The following is a 25,369-nucleotide window of genomic DNA, read 5'->3' as shown; positions in this document are numbered from 1 at the left end:
TGCTTACCGCTAGGGAGTGAATGCAGTGGCTGGGCAGTTATAAATCTGTACCATTAACTGTACTCCTCTACCTATAATGTTTGAACTTCTTCATGATATTTGAATTGAAAATTTTTCTTGGTGATTCACACATTAAAATAATGTTACTTTTCTATATCTAATTTGAAAAATGTCATAGGATATCATTTTCCCCTTATTTTTAGACTTGACAAACAAGTAATTCAGTGAAAGAAGCTCAATCTCTGAAAATCAAAAGACCCAGCATTAGAAATAATTGAGGTGAAATTCACATAACATAAAAATAAATAACCATTTAAAATGAACAAGTCAGTGGCACTTAGTGCATTCACTGTGTTGTACAACCACCACTTCTATATAGCTCCAAAACATTTTCAGTGAACTTCCAGGCAGCCAACATTCTGTGTTCTGTCTCCATGGGTTTACTTATTCTGGTATTTCATATGAGTGGAATCACACAATGTGACATTTTACATCTGGCTCTTTTCACTTAGCATAATGCTTTCCAGGTTCACCCACATCCATCCATCCAAGCGCATGTATCAGCACTTCATGCCTTTTAATGGATGAATAGTATTTTATTGTATGGATATAAGATCTGGTTTTTACTTAGCTCTTGGCCTCAGATGGGCAAGACACTTAACCTTTCTGAGTCTCAATGTCCTGAACTCTAAAATAAGAATTTGGACACCTGAATTACAGAGTTGTGCATCCACAATGAAGGAATGCATATGAAAATTTCTGCTGAATGATCAAGCCAAGGGGAAGATGCCAGACCCAGACCTAGACCAACCCAGTGGAGTGGAACTAGAGGGAAAGGCTGGCTGGTTGTAGAAAGAACTCCAGCTAGAAAGAGAGGTGGATGTTGAGGCAAATTGTCAGCATCAGCAAAGCTTGGTAGAGAGGAATGCAGTGTCCCATGGATGGCTAGAACATAGGCTCAGAGCACCTAGAAATCTCTGAATTGAGAGATTCCCAGAAGGAGACAGAGTGGACAGTCCCCTTTGTGGGCTAAGAGTGAAGCTGTCATCGCAGTAGAGGACAGGCAAGAGCTGTCATCCAAGTAGTAGCTCTGCCTCTAGGGAAGAAGACGAAGAGTAGGTTACCAGATGTGAGGGATCAATATCCACTGATGCTGAGCGTTGAACTGGAGTTTACTTCCTGTCCAGAACGAGACTGATCCCAAAGACTCTCTGGGCAAGGCAGGGGAGCTCTGAGGAGTGAGGCACGGCACTGTGTGAGTGACATTTGCACAGAGGCTCATGTAATATGTTGGTCATGGCTCTTTCTTTTCTTCTTCATAACTCCATGTGTTGTTTAGATCCTGTCTTCATAACATCACATTAATAGCCAACTCAGTCAATCAAGAGTAGGTCAGTAAAGCTGATTATTGGAAAAATAAACTCATTTAATGAATTTTTCATTATTCTACGATCATTTCACAAGCATGATCAGAGAATACTGAAAAGGTTCATAGTTCTTTTAGATTATCTAGTGGCGTATGGAATTTATCAACAGTAATTGTCTACACTAGCCCTCCAAAATCCACAAAGTCAACATCAGAAGGTAAAGTGGCTGTATGAAGGGGAGGCATTGCCTTCCTCTCACTGTTTAGGAATCCTGTGTTCAGTAGATCCTCTGCTTCCAGGAATCAGTCTCCAGTTGCTGGATGATATGTTTGCAGTGGAATTTGCTGATACAGGACAACTTTGCTTTTGTGGACCTTTGCTTATGGGACGGTTAATAATATCCCATGCCTGCCTCCTCATTCAACTGTGACAGGACTGTTCAGGGGAATCCCAAACAAAAGGCTGCTATGCTCCTCTCTGGTTAACTATACTCTATGCTCCCTAAGTGGAGAAAGCAGTGGCACCCCACTCCAGTACTCTTGCCTGGAGAATCCCAGGGATGGGGGAGGCTGGTGGGCTGCCGTCTATGGGGTTGCACAGAATCAGACATGACTGAAGCAACTTAGCAGCAGCAGCAGCAGCATGCTCCCTAAGAGATGAAGTGAGTCTTCTAAATTCACAAACCGGGTGACCACAGCCTGGACCCTTTGTTCTATTGTTGCCATTTGTCCTTCAATCATATTGTGATTAATCAGCTGTTTGGAGTTAGTTATTCTTAGCATAAACTGCATATGTATAGTTAAATTTAGAGATAGTTTAGTTACGGTTCCCCTGTTACCTCATAAGCTTGGCTGTTTTCAGTTCTAACCAGATAACTGCATTTCTTCAACCTGCTCATTCTCCAAGGCCCCCATACTCTTACAGATTGAGTTTAATGATGATTGTAGCTACCGTTAAACTAAACACCTACAGTGTGCTGAATGTGTCACTCACAATAGCTATCTCTTATTGATGGCTTATTACGTGTCAGTCATTGTACTCAACACTTATATGTGTATTATTTAATCTTCCCCAAAACTCTACACATAACCAGTACCTGTGTTCCACATCAAAGATGGTAAAACTGAGGTCCAGGGAGGTTAAGTAACTTGCCCAAGGTTATATGCCTTGTAAATATTAAAACTAGATTAAATATTAAAACTAAACTCTCTGGAGTTTAGTTTCTGAAGCTTCATTCTTAACCACTACTCTATACCATTTTGCTTTACAAACACTTCTAGCTAATATGTACTGAGCATCTGCTATGAATTAGAAACAATTCCAAGTACTAGGATAATAGCAATTAGAATTTTTAAAAAAAATCCCTGTCCATATGGAACTCCTATTCTAGTCGCAGAAAGAGACAATAGCAAATACAAACAAGTAAAATATGTAATGTTAGCTAGTGGTAACTGTTAAGAGGGGGGAAAAAAAAACCAAACCTGAAGTATTAGGGAAAGGACTAAAATTTTTGACACAGTGTCAAAGAGAAGCCTGACTAAGACAGCGATGTTTGAGTAAAGAAAGCCACATGGCTGTCTGGAGAAGCACACTGCAGGCAAGAGTGGAGTCAGTGCCGAGGTCCCGAAGGTGGAAGCTGCCTGGTATGTTTGAGGGACAGTAAGGAAGGCTGTGGGGCTGGTGTGCAGAGACTAAGGGGAGAGTAACAGGACAAGGGGTGGGAGAGGTCATGAAGGACCAGATCTGGTAGAAGCATAACAGTAAGGACTTGGGCTTTTACTTCTAGTGTGATGGAGGAATTGCTCAGAGTCACACAGAATGGCTTGAGCTGTGGCCCTGCTGGGCTGGACACAGACTGGATGAGGAGCAGCAAGGAAGGCTGACCTTTCCTGAAGGGAGACCATTCCAGAATTTTTCCATTATTCCAGTGAGAGATTATGGTGGCTTGGGCTAGAGTGTACGGAGTAGGTGTGGTACCTATTTCAGAAAAGACATTCTCATTCCAGGTTTACAGGTTAAGAAATTGAGAGTCAAACAGCTTAGTGAGGTAACTGACCCAAAGTAAACTAGCTTGTGAGACCAGCGCCTGGACAAGAACCCATCCTGACCTTCCCCAGAGACCATGCTCTTCTACTACACCAAGAGTCTTTCAAGCACAATCCTCAGTTCAAAGTCAAAATTACATTCTCCTCAGATCAAAGACAATGATCCTTTGGATTTTGTTAAGTGATATCTCCCAAATCCATTGACTTGTTTATTGATTTTTTCATCAAACCTCGCACCTTTGGGGGAGTTGTCACTGAAATGTCTCCTACTTCAAGTCATGCCAGGAAGGACAACTGGAAAGGACAGGAGATGTGGGACAGAGGGTCATGAGCAAGCTGAGAGGGAGGGACTTGGAAAGGCAGACACTGAACTGTCAGAAACTGAACTGACCATATCCTCACACACATTTCCTAGATTTTGGAGCCTTGGGGTCCACTTTGTCTCCTCTCCTCATTTGATCCTATTAATTAAGTAAGTTAGAATTCCACACCCAACCCCCAACCCTAAATGGGACCATGTAAAAATTTCACCAGTGATCAAAAGAAAACTTGGAATTTAGCTCATTATGGTAGGCTGAGCCCATGTTCCTGCCTCCCATTCATCCCAGTGATGGACAATGTTTCTAACAGGGCTGGCAAATAAGATAGGATGCTGGCTGTTTTCTGTGGACTAGAAAGTGAGAAATCCCTAAAAGATGGAAAGTCGATGGGGAGGACTTGCAACACAGGACTGCCGCCAAAGATGGGAGTGACTTTAGAAGAAGAGAATATGAAGAGTAGGAGGGACCTCTGGGGGAATGGTCAGGGGAAGGATTGACACCAGATGAGGAGCAGCTGTGTGCTGTGCCAAGCAGTGACCACGAAAGGCGCCTGCCCTAGGAACAGAGCAGATGAATTGGTGGTCAGAGCCCACAAAGAGGAACCTAGGGCCTTGATGGCCTGCCCCAGAGACAGTCTATCTGGAAGCTCAGTCTGCCCCTCTGCTACCTGAGAACATGTGGTAAAACTGGTGAAAAATTACAGAGAACTTCTGACTTTCTTCATGAAATTTCTAGCACCATCTACTTTTTAAATCTATGTGAAAGTATTATTTTGACAAAAATCAAATTAAAATCTTTTATAAGTGAGGCTAACCACTAGAAGAATAGATACCATGTGTCTGTATTTTAAATATATATATTTAAAAAATAAAAATAAAAGACAGCCTAGTCCATCCAACAAAAGTACATAAAGAGAAAAAATAATAAAGAATAGCAGGGAAAAATATATAGTGGTTATAAAAGTCCAAAAACTATCAATAATCAGTAATATTAAAATACACTCCCACATTAAAGAGTTCACAATGAAAAACTTTGAAAAGCAGAAAAGAATGGACTGGCAAAAAGGTATGTCAGGTGAATGTAATAGTAAAAATAAGTATAGAAACATTCATATCACACCAATTAGAATCAAAGTTAAAAGCATTAAAATTAAAAATTTTTTCATAATAATGAATCATTCCCAAAATACAATAATAGTTATGAGATTTTATGCCTCTACACGCAAAGTATTGAAATAAAGCAAATGTTGATGGACATACAAGGATAATTGAACAAATCACAATCATACACACACACTTCTCTCAGAAAATGATAGATTTAGTAGACTAAAAAAAATTAGGAATGGTTAACATTTTGAATGCTAGGCTTAACAATCTTGACTTAGCCGGCTAATGCACAGTTTTTCAACTATACATAGAACATTTTAAACCTTGACACTGTATTGGGCTGCAAAGGAAATGTCAACAAAATTCCAAAAGCAGAAATTACATAAATAATTTTCACTGGCATGATGAAATAATGTTAAAATTAATAACAGAAAGATATCTAAAACCGAAAACAATCTAACGAAACAGTGTTTGAAAAATTTGAAAATACACTTCAATAAACATGAATTAGAGAAATTCACAAAATGTTTAGAAGTTAATAATGGGGGCATTATGTATCCACAGAGTTCAGCTAAAATAGTTTTCAGAGGTAAGCTTATAAAAATCAATTCACTTATTGCAAAATAAGAAGGAAACTTCTGAATGATCTGATCTCACCCTTATATATTCACCCTTCCACTCTCCTAGACAATTCTGTCTCCTCTTTGTATTCTTCATTCTTCCAATACTTGCTCCCCATTCTCAATTTCAGCTGCTAACATGCTTCTGATTTCACTCAAAATAACCAGACAATCAGAACATGTTCCCATTCCAACATATACCAACCTCCCTATTCTCCGCCCATGGCTTTGTCTCCTCTCACCTTGAATGAACTTCCTGGGCTGTTGTAGAAGCTGTGCATCTCCAAGTTCAGTTCTCATCTCATCTCTCCAGTAACTGCTCCTCTTTTCTCCTGTATTATCATTTTCCCTCTCACTTAGATAATTTTTATTAGCCTACTTTTGTTGTTATCTTCCACCATCTATAAAGAAAAAAAACCCCTTTCTTGACTCTAAATTCCCCTCCAGATTTGATTCCTTTTCCTTTAACAGCAAAGCTTCTCAAACATGTTGTCATTCCTTTATCTCTCCAGTTCCTCACCATCCATGCCCTACTGTGTGTGTTCAGTCACTTCAGTCATGTCTGCTCTCTGTGACCCCATGGACTGTAGCCTGCCAGGCTCCTTTGTTCATGGGATTTTCCAGGCAAGAATCCTGGAGTGGGTTGCCATGCCTTCCTCCAGGGGATCTTCCTGACCCAGGGATTGAACCTATGTCTCTTATGTCTCGTAAATTCGCAGGCAGGTTCTTTACCACTGAATCCATGCTCCAATTAGTATTGTGGTCCTACCATTTCACTGAGCAACTCAAATCAAGTTAGCCAATGACCTCTCTGTGTCTAAACCCAACGGTCACTTCTTGCTCTTTACCTATAACTTGGACAAACATCTTTGCACAGTTACTTATTTTCCTAGAATAAATAGCTCACACTGGGATTGCTGGATTGAGGGGAATGTACAATAAAATGTTGCTACATATTTTCAGATTGCCTCCAAAATGCTTGTGTGTCCAAGCTATGAGATTTCTTAATCCCATATGTCCTTGGTAATATGAAATATTATGTATCTTCTAAGCTTTTGGTGACACGGTAGGTAGAAAATCATACCTCAGTTGTCTTAATTTGCATATTCTTAGTGATAAATATGGTTGAGACTATCTAAAGATTTATTAACAACATAATTTTGGAATTGCTTGTTTTCTATCAGAACATTCATCTTTTTCTTATTAAAGTATTCTAAAGTTATTAGCATGATGCCAAATATTTTCAAAATTTTGCCCAAAGAAAATGTGTTAGAGCTCACTTTAAAAACATGCATGGCCAAATGCTGGCAGGACTAAGAGACTGCACCACAAATTAATGGCTGGACCGCAATTGAATCTAAAGGACATGACTCCCAGCACAGGGTTTTCCAGACTTCACCCCCCAGTGCATAAAAGTCAGACATAAAAATATTAATATGTCAGTCATATTACTGACTTAGGGAGACAAAGAATGGATTGTGTTATTTACCAATATTTTAGGTTGTTTCTCATGAAGCACTTAGAAGCCACAAATCCTTGGCTAGGTATTGCTAAGTCCTCTGAATCCCAAGGTCTTAGATATCGCAGTTTTGAATTAGTCAGAACCCTTTGGGTTACAAGTGACAGAGAGCTAACCTAAATAAGTTTAAGGTAAACAGAAGCATTATTGGAAAGATCCGAGGGCGTGTCACTATCTGAGAAAGGGGGTTGGCCTGGGACTGGGGCTTAGGACTTTGTTCACTAACAGCCCCTCATCTCCCACTGGGATTCTTTTCTGATCTATGTAGATCAGTCCTTCAACTTTGAAGTTCAAATGAGAACCAATAACTCCTGAACCTCACACTTCTTGATTTCTGCTTACTATGGAGGGGCTTACACATAACTTCTCTAGGCGTCAGAGATTATGTTTGTTTGTTTTTAGTCTTGAGTTTTTAAACAGCAGAGAAGGATTATATTTGAGTTAGCTTCCATCTGGTGTCTGCCCCTTGACTATGAGCACACAGCAGCACCCATTTAAGTTGTGTGCTGGGTGCGGGGAAGCCTGTTTCCCAGAAGAAGCAAAGGGAGGGATTCTGTTAACATAAGTAAAGGGCATACCTACCACTATCCCGCTCAGATGGACTCATATATGAATCTTCCTATTCTCAACCCTTTTATTTTTCTATGTCAAATATACAACTTAAAAAAGAAGTACTTCATTTTTCCCCAGTAGGTTGCTAACCGTGAGAAGGTGTTCCAGCTATAATGTGTTTCCTTTCTGTCTCTCACTTTGTCAGTCTAAGTCTGCAAACAGTAAGAAATGAGAAGAGGGTGGCATGATGTAGGTATGTGAGTATGCTATTGTGGGTGCCTGCAAAGACTGATGCCAAAAAGGTAAGTTGCACAAGATCCCACATTCATTCATTCTTCCTTCTGTTGTTTCTAAGCTTTTATTCAGCCAGAAAAAGAAATAGCTCCTATCCTTAAGGTTTCATTGCTTTAATCATGGTGAAATCCAAATAGATCAAAGAGTTTGAGTAAAATGACCTGTTTCTTGTCGTGTAGGTGGTTTAGGCGTCTAGAGCTGACTTACCGCAAAGGAGGGTTTCCCTGATGGCGGACACCTGACCAGTTTGGAGGGACAAGACGATGATGATGATGTACGAGAGGTTGTGAAAGAGAATGAAATGGCGTCCCAGAGCAAACACACTGAAATGTTATGGAGGCAGTAAACTGTATATGTAGGAAGGAGTCAGTTTTTCAGTCAGGTTGAAGTGAGAGTGTATATAAAGGTGTTACAAGAATAATAGAGAGACAGATAAGGGCAAAGCATCAAAAGGCTTCCAGTGCTAAACCAAAGAATTTTACCTTTATCCTAGAAGCTCTGTAGGGCCTTACAGAGTCTTTCAAATTTGTAACTTGGAAATATCTCTGCATTGCTAGGCAATTTGAATGAAGTGAATAGGCGGAAATTGCTGGCAGGGAAACCACTGCAGAGACTCTTGCTGGAAAATAGTCAAGATAAAAGATGAGCTTCTACCTAGACCTGTAGCCTGGAAAAGGAAAGGTTAGAGCAGATTTGATCAATGTGAGGCAGGCAGAATCCTTGGGAAAAGGTGACTAACTGGATGCGGGTGGGAGTGAAGGCAAGGGAACCACATATCTGCTCTTGTGCTCTGACTTGAACAACAGGGAGACTGCTGATGCCTAGTTCCAAGATAGAGAACACAGGAAGAAGTGCCTAATTGATGGTCCAGAGGAAGTTAGATCTGACTTTTAGATAAATTTTTAATTAATCTCAACTGTCAGCTATTACATAGATTGCCACTTGTCATTGGCCATTGCCATCTACCTCTATAAGGATTAAGTCATGTACTGCTGCAGTGGCTGATTTTCAGCACCCCTTGAAAGGAGCTCATTGGAAAGTAGAAATGAGGCACTCTGTGCTCTGGGAGAAACTGGCAGGACTTCAGATAGATGTTTTCAGGAGCGGCTTTTATGAGCCCAATACTTGTACCTCCTTGAATCTTTTTATTTTTTTAAGTCACTTCAGTTATGTCTGACTCTGTGCGACCCCACAGATGGCAGCCCACCAGGCTCCCCCATCCCTGGGATTCTCCAGGCAAGAACACTGGGGTGGGTTGCTATTTCCTTCTCCAATGCATGAAAGTGAAAAGTGAAAGTGAAGTTGCTCAGTTATGTCCGACTCTTAGCGACCCCATGGACTGCAGCCTACCAGGCTCCTCCATCCATGGGATTTTCCAGGCAAGAGTACTGGAGTGGGGTGCCATTGCCTTCTCTGCCTCGAATCTAGAAAAGCCCTAAAATCTTTTATGGTGACAACAGCTCCTCGTGACTAGCAGAAACCTTCCAAAAAATATGTACTTGATTGCATGAACTCTCCCTTCACCAAAATCATATATATATACTGGCCTGGCCCCACCTCTTTGCAGCAGTTCTCAGAGATATTTGAGGTGCTGTCTTTCAGGCTATTAAGTCCTCATTTTGCTGCAGATAAAGCTTGACTCACAACTCTCATGTTGTACATTTTTTTTAAGTCAACATGAGAAAAGGGTTAAAGTCTACAAAGGTTGCTGATAAGCCTATATTGTTGATACAATTCTATTATTTAATTATTTAAATCTTCATTTGTGTAGATGTTCAAGTTTTCAAAATTCTTAATATAAACTTCATCAGTCTAGTAACTGGTAATTACTGGAAAGATCTCATGGTTCTTTACTGGAAAGATCTACAAGAAGGGACTGTCTGCCCTTTGTTGCTACTTCTCCAGGTGGCAGGTTACAGAAGATCATTAACATGTCCTGATATTTATTATTGGAGGTGAAGTTTCCAATTCTGTATGGATGGAAACTGGATATTAAGAGGCAATGATCTTAACTATAAGAGATTACTTGTTTTCAGATGACTGCAATGATATTGAATTTTTAAGCTTAAAAAGAAAGTATTTTGCTTTGTATTTGTATATGCTAAGTATTTGCCTTATGTTGGTTTCAATAAGGCCATCCAAAAAGAATGAAAGTGTCAGATCCCCAGCGCTACAAACTCCCTCTTACAGAGCTGTCACCTCAATTAATAAAGAAGTCCAACCAGAGGAACTGTTGCAGGAAGGACACCCCTTCCAGGGCCTGCAACTGGGCTCTTGTCTAACACTCGGAAATGAATTGTCGGAGGAGACACATGTGCTGAAAAAGCAAAAGATTTTATTGGGAAGAGCACCCGGGTGGAGAGCAGTAGGGTAAGGGAACCCCGGAGAACAGCTCTGCCACATGGCTTGCAGTCTCAAGTTTTATGGTGATGGGATTAGTTTCTGGGTTGTCCTTAGCCAGTCATTCTTACTCAGAGTCCTTCCTGGTGGTGCACACCTTGTTCGGCCAAGATGGATGCCAGAGAGAAGGATTCTGGGAGGTGGTCGGATATGTGGTGTCTCCTTTTGACTTTTCCCAAACTCTTCCAGTTGGTGGAGGCTTATTAGTTCCATGTTCCTTGCCGGGACCTCCTGTCAACTCACGAAAATGGTTACTATAGTGCCTGAACAGGGTGGACGGTTTCAATCAGTGTGCTTCCCCTAATAACTCCCCCTGGGAGACTTCATACTCAAGATACTTCTTGGGAATTGGGGCGGAGGTCTCTTTCTTCTGTAACTTCTTCCTGCTGTGCATGAGTGTAGGCCTGCCTAGCAGAGAAGTCTCTCTCTACCTGATCTAAGTCAAAGTATTTTTTTTTGCCTGAAACCAGCATTCACCCTTGTAATAACAGCAATTTAGTTTGCAACTGATGGCTCCTCTCAGAGATGAAATAGACAGGGCCCAAACAGGAGACCTGACAGGATGGTCATCACTGGTCCCCAGAAACAGGAGGCACCATTTGGGTCTGTGACTTTTTTTTTTTTTTGAATGGTTGGTGGTGAGGCAACAGAGCTGTGCTCCAGGAATCTTGTGTTCAGTCTGAGGTTACCATCCTCCACCTGGGTGGGAGCCCAGTTCTGTAGAAGAACTCAAAGACATTATTATGCATATTTCTTTGAGTAGGAACCAGGACCCTGTCTGGAGGCTGTACCAACCTTTGATTTTTTCTCCTCTGTTTCTGTATCCCCTCCCTTCCCTGATTAGCAGTTATTTGAACCACCCTTTGGAACTCAGGGAAGGTCAAGGAGGCTGAATGAAGCCTATATTCTACAGACAAGAAATGGAGAACACACAACAGATCTGTACTCCAGAGCCCCACAGAGTCCTGCTCAGTTTTAATTTAGTGAACTAGGCAACTATGATTGCGATAACTTTCTGTCAAAATGGGGCATAGGACTGCCTCAGCTTGGAGAATAGACACTGAATTGGAAGTATTCCTGAGCTCCAAGTTCTAGATCTGAGCCTTGTATGATTAAAATCTCAATCCCTTGGTCTGCCATTTTGGTGGAACAGGCCCAGTTATAAGTAGTTGGAGGAGTGATAACTGGAATTTTAATAGACAAAACAAATCTCATTTCTTTTTAGAAGAATAGGCCTGAAACCTTGTCTGGACCTGGCACTTCAGGGAGACTTGTAGCCAGGTAGCCAGTTGCCTAGTTTTATAAAAAGTAAGGTTGCAGTTATTAGCTTCCAGCAGACATTGTTTTGAGAATGGTAGCATCTAAGCCTGACATGACTCAGAAAACTCAAGTTTAGCAATACAAGCTCTAATCTGAAAGTATACCCATAGCATCACCTAGTTATTTCCCAGGATGTCTGAACCATAGCTACTCTATTTTTGACTTTTAATTGTAAACTTTTCCTTAATAGCCAAAGCAGATTTCACCATTAATGACGTCAGTGTTTCTCTAGGTATGAGAAGATGCAAGAATTGGGACTCATAAAATCTTCTCCTGAAAAGATCTAACTATCGGAAGGCCTGTTCTGCCAGTTTTTCCCAGAGCACAGAGTGCCTCATTCCTGATTTTGACTCTTAACTCCTTTCAGGAGAGTTGACGTTCAGCAGTTGCAGTGGCCATGATTTAATCTTTGTAGACATAGATGGCAAGTATCAGTTTTCAGTTGGCAGAGTCCCTTTTTGCTCATAAACTTGACCATGATTTTGAGGGGGGGCATTTCATGACCATTTTATCCCATGGTGCTGAGAATGTCCATTCTCAGTTTTGGCAAAGATCTTGTTGACAGGCCACTCAATGTGCTGTTACTGGACTAGGCCATAAATCAGTATCCAAAATTCTCTGGCCCACCTGTCTTACTAGCCTCTTGGTCCAGGAAAACATTCCCTCTTGTTGCTTCTTACCACATCAGAGTTACACTGTTACTATCTCGATCTCATATAGAACTATATATTATTTTATCAGAGGCCTCAGTCACACATTTGGCACTGTAAGAAACAGCAATTTTGTAAAACAGGTGAAATACAAATAACATCGCCAGCAGTATTAGTAAAGTCAGAAGGAAGACTTAAGTCAAGAGCTTCCATTAGATGTAGCCCAGTATATCCCAGGTCATCTGACTGAGTCTACTCTGTATGAATCTTTATCTTCCAGGGAAATTATATATTGACAGTGTCTATAAGGCACACAGCCCAGTTTTCTAGTGTTACTAGACTGAATATCATTAGTATGATTTAATTGTTTCCAACATAGAGGAGACTTCAAACCTAAATTACCATAGCCTGGTGTTAGCTATATAAATCCATCCCATAATTGTGGGAGATTTTTCTCCTCCTTTGCTGAAACTTTGCTTGTTGCTCTGGTTGAGCTTGAGTAATAGAAGAAAGCTCAAATTTATGGTCAGAGTCAGAGCAGGCATTATTAACTGGCCTGGTGAGGGAATCCCATCTAGCAATATCACAGTGACCTGAATATGACTGTAATTTATTTCTTTAAGTAAATTTTCTCAGGGCCAACCAGTTAGAGCCTTGTAGTAGAGAAATTTACCAAGGTAACCCAGAACTAGACACAGGTAATTGGCCACAAACCCAACAATTGGATTGATTTATAAAACTAGCATAGGATCAGGTCTATGAAAGAAAAGCATTTGATTTATATGCAAAGGTCTAAGAAGTCAGGAAAACATTATAAATGATCATATGAATCAGGTCCAGCATCTTGGGCAAGCTGTCCACTTCTATCATCATCTTCTCGTCCTGGTGTAGTGTAGTTTCTCCTCTGTTTGAGCATCATTTTAAGGTGAGATAAGGTCAGCTGTCTTCCCTATAGACCAATCTAGTATAGGGGCCTTTGGAAGTGGGAATTAATCTAAAAGTTAATTTCTCTTCAGTTTCATTGTGCATGAGCTAGTTAAGAGTACCTGATAAAAAAGTCCTTCCATCCAGGTTGGAGATAGTCCCTTAAATTATTTCTTTTTCCAGTTCTGGTTGCAGATCGTGAGGCATCTGATCTTCATCCAAAGATTACTGAGATAAGCTTCAGAAACAAACTTAGGGAGTTCTTTAAGAATTCAATTATATTTTACATTAATATCAAATAACAGCAAAGAATTATCCAAGAAATGAGTCTTACTAGATACAGACCTCCATTAACAAACTGGATTTAACATTTATTGAAACGCCTTTTTCTCCTTAAAATTATGCTCATTTTTTATCAAATATAACCAAATTGAGGCTAGTTTGTTTGCAAAATAGGTCTGTTCCCAATAATTTTGGTCTGATGAGATATATAATCATAATTGACCATAGACTTTTTATTTTGCTAAAACATTTATAGTCTCAGACTGAACTTTTTAAAATAAAACAGGGCTGGGAAACTCACCAAAGGCTTATCACAGATTTTGCCAAACAAATCTAGGTGAATTCTTCCCTTTATAAGCTCTCAAAAATTCCTTGAGATTTTTGTACCTGTTTGTGAGATAACCTTCCTAACTCATTTGATAAACTTACTGGAAAGCTAAGAATTTCCAATTTCTGGAAGAGTCAGATAAAGAAAAAATATAATTGTTTTGTTTATAATGTATAATTTTACCAAAGTATTGTCATAATTAGTTTGAGAGGAAGGTTTTCCCTACTCCCAAGAAACGTCAGATTCAAACCCATAATTTTTCAGATAGAAACCATAAAAGTTATAAGCATATTCACTGGTTCATTCAGTCCTTTTTTAACTTTTGTGAATTCATCAGGTTTTCCTTTAGAATACCAAGACATATCAGAATGTTAAGAATTCCATATAATTTCTAGGATATCTGTATTAGTAATTTTACCATACATTATAAAATGAGTGGATTTATTACTCATTTGATAATCTTTTCCATGTAATTTAACCAACCAAATAAACACAGTTTAATATCTCCCTTTGGGATGTTTCAGGGACCTCTGAAGCACCCCAAAGTTAGCTAGAGGTCAAAGGATCTTCAAAAGTATTCAATTTAGGAAGTTTTATTGAAAGATCAATTAAAAAGGTTTAGAACACTTGGTCAGATTTAGTCAATGTTAATGGGTGTATCATTTAGCTTACTGATAGGTCACAAGGGGCGTAAATACCAAGGCTCAAGGTCTAGTGAAAGTCAGCTCCTCCATCTTGGAGCTAGTTGGCTCTAACCAGTTTTCCTATGGCTGTGTCATTCCTAACAAAATCCATTTATCTAACTAGTTATAATCCAATTTTAGAAAATCCTGATCATGCATAACTCTTTTTAGTATTTTTTTATACTTTTCTTTTTTATTGAAAACACACTTCCTACTTTCCTTTAGTAACCAAGAACTTTTATATTAGCATTTTATAGATTGTTGAGCATAAATACCAGTGATAATCTCTAAAATCCTTGCTTTCTTAGAACATTTTAGGATGGCACCAAACATTATTCATTTATAGTTCCAAATCTCTTTAGTTTATCTGTAAAAGTAAATTAGTGTTTAGTAGTAAATGTTTCAAAATCTTATTTTATTTGGAAATGACCTAACTATTCAGTAGATTTCCAACACTGAGTTTAACACAACCCTTAGAAGTTCAAGTTATGCCAACCTGGAAAGACTATTTTAGACAGATATTTCTAAAGCATAATTGTTCTTAATAGAGCTTATCTAAAAACTCATATCTTATTTACATTTTTTAAGAAGTTTCTTCATTCGAGGTAATTTCCTTGTTGACAAACTTATAACAGATATGATAATATTTAACTTTATATTAAATTTAGGTACAGTGAAAATATTCCATTTAATGTTAATTAAGACATGTCTGTATTAGATAGGTCAACAAACATTAATATCAGGTATTTAATATGGAATATTTCCCAGTTCAGATGAACCTGGAATTTATTGTTTAATTTAAAATTATTTAATTTGTAAGTGCTTACTTTTCTTTAAGCCAATTAAATAGAGCTCATTTACAAATTGAGGTACTTCCCCGGTAGCTCAGACGGTAAAGCATCTGCCTACAATGTGGGAGACCCGGGTTCAATCCCTGGGTCAGGAAGATCCTTGGAGAAGGAAATGGCAACCCACTCCAGTATTCATGCCTAGAAAATCCCATGGACTGAGGAGCCTGGTGGGCTACAGTCCATGGGGTCACAAAGAGTGGGACATGACTTCACTTTCACTTTCATTTACAATTAACCTCAAAAATATTACCCAGAGACAAAGACAAACCAAGACATATTTAGACAGACACAATGCAAGATCTAGCTTCATTTTCTAAGCTTAGTCATGAATTAGATATTACAATATAAAATTTACTAGCTTATAAAAACAGTTGGAATAAATAAAAATTTTAAAGGCTTTCCCTCATTTTTCCTCAGTCTCAGGTGTTAGAGATGGTCTAGATAACTGATCCTGAGAGCCCTGGTCTCAAGGCACAGGGAAAGAAAATCAAGTTCTAACAAAATGGCGGCAGGTTTAAACCAAATGGTGTCCAGACAAAGCAAAATGGCCATCAAAAAAAATCACAACACAGAACACAGAGTTCAAACACACATATAGACCTGGCAGTTTTCATCAGACACTCCCTTAAATACAAGAATACAGTCTCTCAGAAAACCTCCTACAGAGACACAGAACTTCAGATGCAAGTACTAACAGAGTAAATGAAAATATCCCAGGTCTTCAAAGATTTCAGGAGGAAAGGAAGCCAGGTTGAAACAAGAAGGGGGAGGAGGCGAGAGAGGGGGGCAAAAGGGGTGGCCTTACAGATGTCTGCAGCCACCTGCAGATACCCAGGTGTTATGAGACTTTACCTTGGGGCCTCCAGAGAAGGGAGGACTGAACTCGGCCCTACCGGAAACCAGACCAGACCAGAACCAGAATTCGAGTTCTCTGCCAAGAGGAGGTGATCAGTCTCCAATCCTCAGCTCAGGCTGAGGCACTTTGACCAGATTCCTGTGTCCAGGACTGGGGGGACTAGAATAACAGGGATGGATAGGAAGAGTTAAGGAGAGGAAAGAGAGAGGGAAGAGGAGAGAGGTCAATAAAGTCTCTTGTTCCTTACTGGTCAGGGCACTCTGGCCAGTTGTCTGCGTCAGGAGGAGACCAGGGACAAAAAGGTCCCAGTTGCAGTTGCTGGGTCTGGTCCATTGGCAGACAAGCTGGCCCCTGAGTACCCTGAGTGGTCAGGATGTCAGTTGCAGCAAAGAAGAGTCCCTGCCAGAGTCACCATTTGTTGCAGGAAGGGGGATCCCTTCCAGGGCCTGAAACTGGGCTCTTGTCTAAAACTTGGAAGTGAATTGTCCGAGGAGACACATGTGCTGACAAAGCAAGAAATTTTATTGGGAAAGGGCACCTGGGTGGAGAGCAGTAGGGTAAGGGAACCCAGGAGAACAGCTCTGCCACATGGCAGTCTTGGGTTTTATGGTGATGGGATCAGTTTCCAGATCCTTCCTGGTGGTGCACTCCTTGTTCAGCCAAGATGGATGCCAGAGAGTATTCTGGGAGGCGGTCGGATATGTGATGTCTCCTTTTGACCTTTCCTGAACTCTTCTGGTTCAGTTCAGTTCAGTTCAGTTGCTCTGTTGTGTCTGACTCTTTGCGACCCCATGAACTGCAGCACACCAGGCCTCCCTGTCCATCAACAACTACAGCATCCACACAAACCCATGTCCATTGAGTTGGTGATGCCATCCAACCATCTCATCCTCTGTCATCCCCTTCTCCTCCTGCCCTCAATCTTTCCCAGCATCAGGGTCTTTTCAAATGAGTCGGCTCTTTGCATCAGGTGGCCAATATTGGAGTTTCAGCTTCAACATCAGTCCTGCCAATGAATATTCAGGACTGATTTCCTTTAGCATGGAGTGGTTGGATCTCCTTGCAGTCCAAGGAACTCTCAAGAGTCTTCTCCAACACCACAGTTCAAAAGCATCAGTTCTTCTGCGCTTAGCTTTCTTTATAGTCCAACACCCACATCCATACATGACCACTGGAAAAACCATAGTCTTGACTAGATGGACCTTTGTTGGCAAAGTAATATCTCTGCTTTTCAATATGCTGTCTAGGTTGGTCATAACTTTCCTTCCAAGGAGTAAGCATCTTTTAATTTCATGGTTGGTGGAGGCTTATTAGTTCCGTGTTCCTTACAGGGACCTCCTGTCAACTTATGCAAATGGTTAATATGGTGCCTGGTCAGGGTGGACAGTTTGAATCAGTGTACTTCCCCTAACAGAACCTATCTTTTCCTAAGCTAGAGACAGACATCCAGTGTCTTCCAAGATCTGTACCTGCCATTCTTCTCTGCCTACTATGCTGACCTTTAAAAGATGAAAGTCTGTTGTGTTGTATGTTGGCTGAAACCCTCTACACTCCCTGTGAGGACATAGACTTGGGGATGAGCAGAATCAACAGTGACAAGTCTGTGTGCTTTACCTGTGTGGATTATTTCTTTGGCCAACAGTGCTGGCTGCATTCCCGGCTCTATCTTCCTTCTTTTCCTTAGCAACAGACTGTATTTGGGACAGCCAAGTACCAAGCTAAATGATCACATTTGCAAACTTCCCTTGCATTATGGATGGCTAATCAATGAGATGTGTGAGGAAAGACATTGCATGGCATTTCCTGGAAAGCTCTTAAAGGGCCCTGATTCAGCTGGGAGGAACTCCTTTTAGCCTCCTAATAATAAAATGCCCAAATGTCTAAACCACTGTAGTCAGGTCACATTGCAATGGCCAGGAGCAATTCCTAACTAGTAAAATTACATTAAGAATTGAAAAGAGCAGGATCCAGTCATTCAAATAGCATTTCAATACTTGTTTGTATCCTGAGGCAAATCCTTAAAGCATGTTTCTGTGATGCAATAGGCTAAATTCTGGTACTGACACTTGAAACATGAATTAGAAGGGTCCCAGCTCAATCCCTTACCAACTACAGGAACTTGGATTAGGCACTCAAAAAAATCTTTAGTTACCTCATCTAAAGTGGAAATGATGATAGCAACCAACACAGAATGGTGTTGTAAAGATTAAATGAGATGTTCAGTATTTAGCCTTGAACTTCAAACATAATGACCAGTTAATGTTAGTTAGCTATTATTATTTTATGGCCCCCAGAAACAAATGTTTAATTATAATTAGATTCTGCTACAAGTGACAGAAAGCCCTTGAATAACATTAGCTTAGACAAGTTAAAAATTTCATTCTCTCCAATGTAGAAGCCTACAGTTTTGTTATCTATGCCTGTTATTTTTTTTATCTATGCCTTATCTATGAAGTTCTTCTTCCAATTTAAATATTATCTCTACTATGCATCTATCTTCACTTAGCCAAACCCTAATTTCTTCATAGTGTATATTTAGTAACTTAATAAATTTCTACTATAAAGAACAGTATCCAAGTATGTAAGTGATTAACGTGATGTGATTAGAGGCGGTGAGGGATTAGAAATCTATATACGGCATCATCAGAATTGAGGTGAGAGGTGAAACTTCTGGAGTTTGAAACCAGATATGATCAGGTCTTTCAGGAAAGAAAGTCTTTACAGAGAAAAGCAGAGAGTTGATTATTACTTGAAGAAATCATTGTTAGGGGGAAGCAGGATGGATGAGAAGAAACAAGCAAAACAGTAAGAGAATGAAAAGCAAATACCTAACAGAAGCAGAAGATATTAGGAAGAGGTGACAGGACTACACAGAAGAACTGTACAAAAAAGATCTTCACTACCCAGATAATCACGATGGTGTGATCACTCACACTCACCTAGAGCCAGACATCCTGGAATGTGAAGTCAAGTGGGCCCTTAAGAAGTATCACTATGAACAAAGCTAGTGGAGGTGATGGAATTCCAGTTGAGCTCAATGGACATGGGATCATCTTCAAATCCTAGAAGATGATGCTGTGAAAGTGCTGCACTCAATATGCCAGCAAATTTGGAAAACTCAGCAGTGGCCACAGGACTGGAAAAGGTCAATTTTTATTCCAATCCCAAAGAAAAGCAATGCCAAAAAATGCTCAAACTACCACACAATTGCACTCATCTCACATGCTAGTAAAGTAATGCTCAAAATTCTCCAAGCCAGGCTTCAGCAATACATGAACCATGAATTTACAGATGTTCAAGCTGGTTTTAGAAAAGGCAGAAGAACCAGAGATCAAATTGCCAACATCTGCTGGATCATGGAAAAAGCAAGAGAGTTTCAGAAAAACATCAATTTCTGCTTTATTGACTATGCCAAAGCTTTTGACAGTGTGGATCACAATAAACTGTGGAAAATTCTGAAAGAGATGGGAATACCAGACCACCTAACCTGCCTCTTGAGAAACCTATATGCATGTCAGGAAGCAACAGTTAGAACTGGACATGGAACAACAGACTGGTTCCAAATAGGAAAAGGAGTGCGTCAAGGCTGTATATTGTCACCCTGCTTATTTAACTTATATGCAGAGTACATCATGAGAAATGCTGGGCTGGATGAAGCACAAGCTGGAATCAAGATTGCTGGAAGAAATATCAATAACCTCAGATATGCAGATGACACCACCCTTGTGGCAGGAAGTGAAGAGGAACTAAAGAGCCTCTTGATGAAAATGAAAGAGGAGAGTGAAAAAGTTGGCCTAAAGCTCAACATTCAGAAAACTAAGATCATGGCATCCAGTCTCATCACTTCATGCGAAATAGATGGGGAAACAGTGGAAACAGTGTCTGACTTTATTTTGGGGGGCTCCAAAATCACTGCAGATGGTGATTGTAGCCATGAAATTAAAAGACGCTTACTCCTTGGAAGGAAAGTTATGACCAACCTAGATAGCATATTCAAAAGCAGAGACATTACTTTGCCAACAAAGGTTTGTCTAGTCAAAGGTATGGTTTTTCCAGTAGTCATGTATGGATGTGAGAGTTGGACTATAAAGAAAGCTGAGCACTGAAGAATTATTTGATGCTTTCGAACTGTGGTGTTGCAGAAAACTCTTGAGAGTCCCTCAGACTGCAAGGAGATCCAACCAGTCCATCCTAAAGGAGCTCAGTCCTGGGTATTCACTGGAAGGACTGATGTTGAAACTGAAACTCCAACACTTTGGCCATGTGATGTGAAGAGCTGACTCATTTGAGAAGACCCTGATGCTGGGAAAGATTGAGGGCAGGAGGAGAGGGGGACAACAGAGGATGAGATGGTTGGATGGCATCACCGACTCAATGGACATGGGTTTGGGTATACTCCAACAGTTGGTGATGGACAGGGAGGCCTGGCGTGCTGCAGTCCATGGGGTCACAAAGAGTCAGACACGACTGAGTGTTTGAACTGAACGAACAAGCCAAATTGTTTATTTCCAGACACATATACATATACATTTTAGGAATACATGTAGATGTGTTGTAGTAGCCACGTGTTCCGGGTTACAGACTCACTCAGAAGGACAATGCAGATAGTGAAGTGCAGTTTATTACACCAGCAGGCCCAAGGCAGAGTCTCCTCTTAGCCAAGGACCCTGAATGACTTTTGTGAAAACCTTGTATACCTTAAGGGTACTGCTGGTGGCTCAGACGGTAAAGTGTCTGTCTACAATGCGGAAGACCTGGGTTCGAGCCCTGGGTTGGAAAGATCCCCTGGAGAAGGAAATGGCAACCCATTCCAGTACTGTTGCCTGGAAAATCCCATGGACAGAGGAGCCAGGTACACTACAGTCTATGGGGTCGCAAAGAGTTGGACACGACTGAGAGCGACTTCACTTCACTGCTCAAGAACATATCTGCACATTCCTTAAATCTAGCCTGGAAAATATTAAAGGGAGATACAATCAGGTTACAGCCATGATTCATAATCAGAAGAGTCAGCTGATTATACACTGTGGCCTACACCATAAAGATTATAAAGGTGATTGACTTCTTTTTGGTGACGGGAAATCTTGGTATGGAATCGTGTTTATCAGTCCAGGAGGCCAGTGGGTATGTGATCTCCATGGCTACCAGGCACATAGTCCAAAGTTCACTGGGAATGGAAGATGGAGTTTCCTTCTTTTTCAAGATGGATTCAGATGCAATAAACTCGAGTATCAAAGAAAGCAAGAAAGAAAGGCACAACCTGAGATTTATCATGGTAGTTACCTGGGGTCAAATGAGGCTGAGAAATCATATGGAGGGATATGTTTTTGTTTATAGCAGGTTATGGACATGGCCCTAGCGTTTGGTCTCAGTAAGTGGTGGTTTCACAGGACTTATTACTATTAATAATAACTCTTTTAGAAACCAGAAAAAGCATAAATTCTAACAGGTCAGTTATAGAAGAAAGAGCTTCCAAAACAGAAAACAGATTACAGTTTCAATATGAGCAAAAAAGATAAACTCTTAGAAATAAATTTGACAAGAAATACGCTCTCCTAGCATCTATGAGATTAGGGTTTACAATTAAGCTTTAGAAGTGATGCCATTTCTCTGGGTTCTGCATCCTCACCTAAGAGAACCAGGTTAAACAATTTTAGGATCTCTTTCAGCTTTAATATGTCATGTCTATGGAATTTTCCCTGTTCAATGTTTTCAATGAACTTGACTGTGACATGTAAGCATTTCCATGATCTTTCACTGCCTTCTGTAAATATCTTTTGAGTAGTTTTCCAGAACATGAAAAGCAAAAACATTGCTTTTCAAACATGATAAGAATAGGGAGAAGAGTTGTTTGCCCTCTATCCTTGGATTTCTCTATTTTACTTGGGGAAAATAAAGGTCTAAGTAAGTGCCTGGAGTCTGAGATCTTTACTGATGGACAGTATAATTTGTGGTGCTACATTCCTTCTGGCTTTATATGAACAACTTCTGAAATTATAATGGAAAGTGGTTGATGTGTAACAGAGAAAAATATATATATATTTAGATCAAAAGAATTATGTTTAATATACTGTTTTGCTGGTTAGGAGCTATTTGACCTACTGTAAGTCAGTTAACTATCAAACGACAGACACCTGGTCTATAAAGTGAGATAATTATACAATCTTTGCAGGGTTGGTATGAAACTAAAAGAAATAATATGATACCACTTTATAAAATGTAAAGTTCTATACTCTGAAATCTGTTTTGCTGGTAGATTATAAAATGTCTGCTTTTAAGTGTTGGAAAAGCTGGATAGTTACATATAATCAATGAAATTAGAACACTTCTTCACTCCCTACACAAAAACATACTCAAAATAGCTTAAAGACTTAAACAAAAGACATGATGTCATAAAACTCTTTGAAGAGAGCATAGACAAAACATTCTTAACCATAAATTGTAGCAATATTTCCTTATATCAGTCTCCCAAGGCAAAAGAAATACAAACAAAAATAAACAAATGGGACCTAATCAAACTTAAAAGCTTTTGCACAGCAAAGGAAACCACCAACAGAAATGAAAAGACAACCTATAGAAAGGGAGAAAATATTTGCAAACAATGCGATCAACAGGGATTAATTTCTAAACTATACCAACAGCTCATAAAACTCAATAACAAACAACCCACCCAATCAAAAATGAGCAAACCTAAATAGACATTTCTTCAAAGAAGACATACAGATGGGCTAAAAGGTACATGAAAAAGATGCTCAACATCACTAATTATTAGAGAAATGCAAATCAAAACCACAATGGGGTATCACCTCATACCAGTTCAGTTCAGTCACTCAGTGGTATCCAACTCTTTGCGACCCCATGAATCACAGCACGCCAGGCCTCCCTGTCCATCACCAACTCCCAGAGTTCACTCAGACTCACTTCCATTGAGTCTGTGACGCCATCCAGCCATCTCATCCTCAGTTGTCCCCTTCTTCTCCTGCCCCCAATCCCTCCCAGCATCAGAGTCTTTTCCAATGAGTCAACTCTTCGCATCAGGTGGCTAAAGTACTGGAGTTTCAGCTTTAGCATCATTCCTTCCAAAGAAATTCCAGGGCTGATCTCCTTCAGAATGGACTGGTTGGATCTCCTTGCAGTCCAAAGGACTCTCAAGAGTCTTCTTCAACACCACAGTTCAAAAGCATCAATTCTTCGGCACTCAGCCTTCTTCATAGTCCAACTCTCACATCCATACATGACCACTGGAAAAACCATAGCCTTGACTAGACGGACCTTAGTCGGCAAAGTAATGTCTCTGCTTTTGAATATACTATCTAGGTTGCTCATAACTTTTCTTCCAAGGAGTAAGCGTCTTTTAATTTCATGGCTGCAATCACCATCTGCAGTGATTTTGGAGCTCCCAAAAATGAAGTCTGACACTGTTTCTACTGTTTGCCCATCTATTTCCCATGAAGTGATGGGACAAGATGCCATGATCTTCGTTTTCTGAATGTTGAGCTTTAAGCCAACTTTTTCACTCTCCTCTTTCACTTTCATCAAGAGGCTTTTTAGTTCCTCTTCACTTTCTGCCATAAGGGTGGTGTCATCTGCATATCTGAGGTTATTGATATTTCTCCCAGCAATCTTGATTCCAGCTTGTGTTTCTTCCAGTCAGAATAGCTACCATCAAAAAGTCTAGAAATAAAATAAATGCTAGAGTGGAAATAGAGAAAAGGGAACTTTCCTATTTATATAGGAATATCAAATATTCCTATATTTGATGGGAATGCAAATTAATACAGTACTATGGCAAATAGTGTGGAGGTTTCTTAAACAAAAACGGAGCTACCTTACAATCTAGCAATCTCAGTTCAGTTCAGTTCAGTTCAGTCACTCAGTCATGTCCGACTCTTTGTGACCCCATGAATGGCAGCACTCCAGGCCCCCCTGTCCATCACCAACTCCCAGAGTCCACCCAAACCCATGTCCATTTAGTCGATGATGCCATCCAACTATCTCATCCTCTGTTGTCCCCTTCTCCTCCTCCCCTCAATCTTTCCCAGCATCAGGGTCTTTTCCAATGAGTTACCTCTTCGCATCAGGTGGCCAAAGTATTGGCGTTTCAGCTTCAACATCAGTCCTTCCAGTGAACACCCAAGACTGATCTCCTTTAGGATGGACTGGTTGGATCTCCTTGCAGTCCAAGGGACTCTCAAGAGTCTTCTCCAACATCACAGTTTAAAACCATCAATTCTTCATTGCTCAGCTTTCTTTATAGTCCAACTCTCACATCCACACATGACCACTGGAAAAAACATAATTGACTAGACGGATCTTTGTTGCAAAGTAATGTCTCTGCTTTTTAATACTCTTCCTGAGCATATATCCAAAAGAGACAAAAGTCCTAATTTGAAAAAGATACATGCATCCCAATGTTCATAGCAGCACTAAATAGGCCAAGACATGGAAGCAACCAAAGTGCCCATCATTAGATGGTTGTTTTAAGAAGACTGATATATGTATTTGTATATTTAAATGTATATTTATAGTGGAATATTACTGAGCCATAAAAAGACAGAAATAGTGCCATTTGCAGCACCATGGATGCACCTAAAAAATATCATACTAAGTGAAGTGAATCAGACAGAGAAAAACAAATATTCTATGAAATCACTTATATAGGGAATATAAAAAATAACACAAATGAATCTATTTACAAAACAAAAACAGACTCACAGACATAGAAAACAAACTTAAGGTTACCAAAGGGGAAAGAGAGGGTGCCATTTTGTGCCTTCAAATTAGGAGTATGGGATTAACAGATACAAACTACTATACATAAAATAGATCAACAACAGTATTTACTATATAACACAGGGAACAATATTCATTATCTTGCAATAACCTATAATGGAAAATAATCTGAAAAGAAATAGTAACTGAATCACTTTGCTGTATACCTGAAACTAACATCATATTGTAAATCAACTATACTTCAATAAAAAGTCTGCTATCAAGACTTCCTAGGTATGCATTTCTTACTTCAATAAGATGGTATTGTGTGTGCAGTCAATCGGAGATGGCAATGGCACCCCACTCCAGTACTCTTGCCTGGAAAATTCTATGGATGGAGGAGCCTGGTAGGCTACAGTCCATGGGGTCGCTAAGAGTCAGACACAACTGAGCAACTTCTCTTTCGCTTTTCACTTTCACGCATTGGAGAAGGCAACGGCAACCCACTCCAGTGTTCTTGCCTGGAGAATCCCAGGGACG

General features: G+C 40.0%; 1 long non-coding RNA gene across 1 annotated transcript; it reads right to left on the bottom strand.

Annotated features, from left to right (window-relative positions):
* Positions 1–22,156: 22,156 nt before the first annotated feature.
* On the bottom strand, positions 22,157–24,607 carry LOC138442320 (uncharacterized). The gene is made up of 2 exons (XR_011257644.1): positions 24,186–24,607; positions 22,157–23,791 (listed from the first exon to the last, which is right to left on the bottom strand). It is a non-coding gene; the product is annotated as an uncharacterized lncRNA (long non-coding RNA).
* Between the last annotated feature and the right edge of the window lie 762 nt (positions 24,608–25,369).

Source organism: Ovis canadensis, chromosome 6 (assembly GCF_042477335.2).
Source record: "Ovis canadensis isolate MfBH-ARS-UI-01 breed Bighorn chromosome 6, ARS-UI_OviCan_v2, whole genome shotgun sequence".
Lineage (NCBI taxonomy): Eukaryota > Metazoa > Chordata > Mammalia > Artiodactyla > Bovidae > Ovis > Ovis canadensis.
Note: the sequence above shows the minus strand (reverse complement) of the source record. Positions and strands in the feature narration are given on the sequence as shown.